Source organism: Lactuca serriola, chromosome 5 (genome assembly GCF_051521515.1).
Source record: "Lactuca serriola cultivar US96UC23 chromosome 5, Lser_US96UC23_V15, whole genome shotgun sequence".
Lineage (NCBI taxonomy): Eukaryota > Viridiplantae > Streptophyta > Magnoliopsida > Asterales > Asteraceae > Lactuca > Lactuca serriola.
In genome coordinates, this window is record NC_136412.1 from 237,387,126 (window position 1) to 237,392,818 (window position 5,693).

Genomic DNA, 5,693 nt, shown 5'->3' on the forward strand with positions numbered 1-5,693 from the left:
TAGGGCAGCCTCCATCCTCTCTCCTCCTCATCCTCTTGCTCTTGGTGTTTGTGAACCATTAGAGGAGTGACATTTGTGACTCTAAGCTTTCTAAAGTCAATACAAGGAGGAATTGGGATTGTTATTGCTATATAACAATCAAGGTATGATCTAAACCCTACTTATATGTTATATTGATTATCATATTCTAGATCTAGGGTTTATAGTCTTGGATAACTTGCATGTACAATAGAGAAACCTAGATCCAAGCATTAGGGTTTGTATGAGCACATAGGATGTTCTTATGACCAAAACCCATCAAAAACATAGATCCAAGGTTTATAGGGTTGCATGTACACCATAGGAGTGTTAGAATGCTCAAAACCCAACATTTAGTTCGAGATGTTTTTAGTCATAAGTATCAAGATAGATCTTTAGAGCTTGTCGATACCTTTTCTGTGGATATAAAGATCATCGAAAACAGAGTTAGAATGAAGAAGTTATGGCTGTTTGAAGTTAAGTTGGAAGAAGAGAGTATGGAAGTACGTTGGACGTACACCAGGGGTACGTTGGGCATACTAAATGAGGAAGTTGTGTTTTCGGGTGTTACGTTGGGCGAAACATTAGGTACATTGGGCATACAACTACAGTGCAAAGACCCTATTTTCGTGGTTTTGGGTCCTATTTAAGGCCTCTGACCCCTTCGGGTCCTTCCTAACATCAGCCTCCACCCTCTTGAGCCTCCAACTTGAAACCCTAGCACCCTATATCAAATCATGAGCCTTTTTATGTGTTTAGAGTGCATTTTGGATGAAAGAGAAGTTCAAGCTTCTTGATTGTTGAAGCTCAAGTGTAATGCTTGGTCCAGGTATGAAATAAATCTAATTATTTTCAAGTCTTGAATGGAACTCGACGAGATGGGAGGCTCAAACTCATCGTGTAGAGATTTCCCCAGTCGTGTATTTTAATGACCCAACTCAACGAGTTAGGGTGTCCCAACTCAGCGAGTTGGCGCAGGAAGAGAAAACCCTAATTTTCGTGTGTTGCACCCTATATAAATGACTTAACTTCTTTGGTTGTCCTCCTTACCAACCTCTCTTGCCTAGAGAAAACCCTAGAATCATTTTCCTTCTTGCATATTGAGTAGTGTGAGCTTAAAGAGTGTTTGTTGGTGGTTCTTGAAAGGAGTCTTAAAGAGAGATGCACCTAGCTTGGAGGAGTGACTCTAGATCCAAAAACTCTTCATCAGAGGCGACATCTTTGAGGTATAAAGTCATTACCTTGGAATGTAGTTTATTAGACCTCTTTTCTTGAAGTTTTAGCATGAGTTTTGGGACTTCGGTTGAGTTGTCCAAAGATAAGAGATTTCTAGGGGTTGATGGAGTAGATATGACCCCTACATGACCTATTGAGGCTAAAAGTTGCAAACTTTAATGGACTCTGTGTCCCATCCATGCAATATGTCCATTATGAAGCTAAAGATGAACCGTGGAGGGCATTTCTAGCATGCATGGACATAAAGTTGGAAACTTTACATGATTTGCCCACCTTGGGACATCATATCTGTATTTTGGAACGTTGTAGTGGGAGTTTAGGGGTTAATGGTTCGAGACCCTCTTTAAAGAACTAAGGTTTGGGTTTTAAGCATTATGCTTGATTCTTAAGGGTAAAGTAGGAAACTTTACCCTTCTAGACAACATTATGGAGGGGATCTGAGGTTTGGAGTCCTTAGATTCAAGAAAAATGGCTTAATGCATTAAGTGGGTTGGCAGACTAGAGAAATCGACGAGTTCGCAAGGGAACTCAGCGAGTTGGTTTGGGGTTGTCATGATTTTGTTGAAAAAGGGGGAAACTCGACGAGTTGTAAGGAAACTCGACGAGCTGGATCACAATATGTCGATTTTTCCTTTGAGGGGAACTCGACGATTTGAAGGATAACTCGACGAGTTAGGTCGACTTGGAGTATGGACTTTGACCAAGGTTGACTCTTAGGGTTTGAAGTATTGTGTTGAATGTAAGGAATTGCTTGTGTTTAGAGATTGGATAGAGTTGATACTTGGATCCAGGACCTTTTCAGGTACTGTCAGTATTTGAGGTGAGTTTCCTCACCATATCAATGGGTCGAAGGCACCAAGGCCGACCCATATAACTTAGTTGTAGTGGTTATTTGTGGATGTGATATATATATATATATATATATATATATATATATATATATATATATTCATGTGAAGACCATGCGGGGGTTCCCATGGCAGTTGGTCAAGACCATGAGCGGGTTCCCATGGCAGTTGGTCAAGACGGTGTGGGGGGTTCCCATCAGAGTTGGTTTAGACCATGTCGGGGTTCTCATGGCATTCGGAGTAAGACCAAGGAGGGTGTCCATGGCATCCTTACATGTTTGTTTATATGCATGGTGTATGCAGACTTATATGATTGTATGTGTGGTTCGTATAGGAACTCACTAAGCATCAACTTATAGTTTGTTGATTGTTTCATGTACTTCTAGATCTAAAGGCAAGGGCTCGACATGATGATGCAACATGCACTCTCCAACATTTTGTTATGAACACTCTGATTTTGGAATAAATACTTGATGATTGAGATTTTTGAGAAACAATTGTGTGTGGAATTTATAATTAACGAATATGAGATTTGCTATTTAAATGAAAAAAATTATTGAAAATTTGGGTTGTTACATCAAGCTTGTGGATCTAGAGCCTACATTGCGTTTATCAACTCCGTAAGGTATAAAGCTTGAATCTTATTGATGTAATTATTGGATCTATCTAGTTTTGGGTTTTATGAGCTTTCTGGTCACCTTAGTGAATAAAGTTTAGATCTTGAAATTTTATGACCTTGTTATGGATAAAGTTGGAAAGTTTATCCATCTAAACATAATATTGATTCAGATATGAAGGCTGGAGACTTGGACTTAATGGATTAGGTTGAGAAAGATACATTTTTGGTCCCTTTGAGGCTTAAATAATAAATCTCTGTTTTGTGGACCATCCTAATGGATAAAGTTTCCAACTTAATCCATTACGGAGCTATTAGGAGTCGTAAAAATGTGATGTTGCTCACTTTCTTCCCTCCATGTAAGATTCATGATGCTTTGGTTTGTGTATGAAGTTAGGATTTAGATGTATGGACTCTTTCTAGCCATTGAAAGTCATAAAGTTGGAAAATTTATGACTTAGAATGTTATTTGGGACTAGATTTGAGCTTTGGACGTGAGATCATAATGAAATAAGCACTTAATGAAGGTAAATGGAATTGGTCGAGTACGCTTGGCGTACTTGGAAGTACATTGAGCGTACCAGGATGGAGCCCCATAACCAGGAAGGGACCTACTATACTCAGCGTAGTGACTGAGTATGCTAGGCGTACTCATTCTGTATTGACGTCCTTTCACTTTTTGACTTTTTGACTTTGACCAGGAATCTTACCAAGTTTGACCTAAGGGCATTTTGGGTAATTTGAATAGCAGTTTGAGATTTGGGTCACTATTAATTGTATAGGTTATCGGTAGAGATATCTTTTGGAGTAGTGATCAGTGCAACTATTCATTTAGACTGTAAGGTGAGTCTCCTCACTCTACTTGTGGGTCGAAGGGACTAATGATGACTCCCTATATTATCTTGTAGGATAGTAGTGGTCTTTGTGACACTTACTGATATGCTTGATTGTGCTTGTTGTCTTTGTCACGATTACTAGTATGATTGTATGTTATATGCATAGAGCCAACCTAGGCTCAAAGTCATTATGGACTCCGGTTTGATACGGACCCGACATAGCTATATGTTGTTACATGGAATTATTATGGACTCGAGGTTCATATGGACATGGGGGTTGATACGGACCTAACACGACCATATGTTGTTATATTTATATATGTGTGTTGTATAATGTACATTGGGGAACTCACTAAGCTTTGTGTTTACAGTTTATGTTTATGGTTTCAGGTACTTCCATATTCAAAAAGAAGGGTCCGGCTTGATCGCACCGCATCACCTGGAATTTTATTTCGTAATGAATATTTACAAATTACTCTCATGTTTTGATAATACTTTTGACTTTGATCGTGTTTTGGAACAATGAATGAATGGCTTTAACTTAATTTAGATGACAATTTTTACTCGGTATTTTTGGGATGTTACAAGTTTTTTAGTGATGTTTCTTTATTTTGGCCTAAGTTGAGATCTAGACTTGTATTGGGCATACATGTCTGAAATAGAACTGATCTTTGGAATGCATTAGACCCTAGGAAGGATTCTAGAAGGTTGAAAGGAAAGAGCTTAACAGATTAAGAGTTAAATTTGTTAAGCTGCTGGAACCCAATTCCCACGACATTACATTGGGTGCCACAACGTGGCGACTGGGGAAGCCCAGCTATTTTTTCATAGAGAGCCCATGACATGGAATATAGAGGCCATGACGTGGTGATATGTCCAACTATCATGGACCGTAAACTTTTTTTTAACAAGGTTGACTTTTGGTCAACTGTGAGAGTTTTGGTTTTTATGAGGGGCAAAATGATCTTTTGCTCAAATTGTGGATTAGACCTAGTGTTGGACTAATTCAGTTTGTACAATTACCTAATTGTTAATTAGGGTTATTTGGTGCGATTAATAGGCGAAGTCTAGTTCCGTCAGTTCGGATGTGAGTTCTATCAATCATCTATGCGAGTTGAGTCTCCTCACTCTTTTACCTGTGTGGTAGAATATATGTGTTGATTAGATGCGTTATGTGTTGTTACTATGATATGTGTTACTGTCTGTGTTGAGACATCAGGTAGTCTCCAGGGTTGCGGATAACCCACACAACGTGTTGTTTACCCATTGAGATTTCGGGTAGTCTCCAAGGTTGCTGATAACCCATAGCTATTATTTTGTGTTGTGTTGTATGTGATATTTTGGGGAACTCGCTAGGTTTTGTGGTTACAGTTGTTGATTAAATATGTTTCAATTACTTCTAATGATCGCGGGAAGGCGAAGGCTTTATTGTATACATTCTTCGACAGTGAATGATTCTTGATATTTTGGGACACTCTGATATTTCGATCATGATTTGTATTTGACACTTGTGATTTTCTTGAGATTGTTTTTATGAACAATGTTTTTATGCAAATTTAAAATGAAAAAATTTCTTTTGAAAATTTGGATGTTACAATATAGTCATTCTAATTTTGGGAGAAGTTAAATATATTTCTCCATATATCATATTATTCCGTTGTCGTTCTATTACATGATTATGATATACTAAATTCTAATGGTTGTTGGTGACGTATTTTCTAGGTTGTCACTATATATATATATATATATATATATATATATATATATATATAGAGAGAGAGAGAGAGAGAGAGAGAGAGTTAAGTTCATATATAAACTCTAACTATTGTGTGAATGTGTGACTAACTCTTGACCAATCATTTGAATATGGTATAATAGTAACTTACTATATTTAAATATGATAATATAATTAATTCCGTAAACATTTCCCTATTATCTTTATTATCTTGTAGTTCTCTTATTTATCAACTTTGGTTATTTACGCCTAATTCGTTTTCACCCAAATTTTTACACTCCATCCACTTGCTCTCCGGAAATAAAGCCACTGAACCTCCTGTTCGGCGACATAAGTCCTTCATCGGCGCCTCCACTTCAACAATAACACCCTTCAATTGCTTGCTTCCTATTGAGGCATGAACT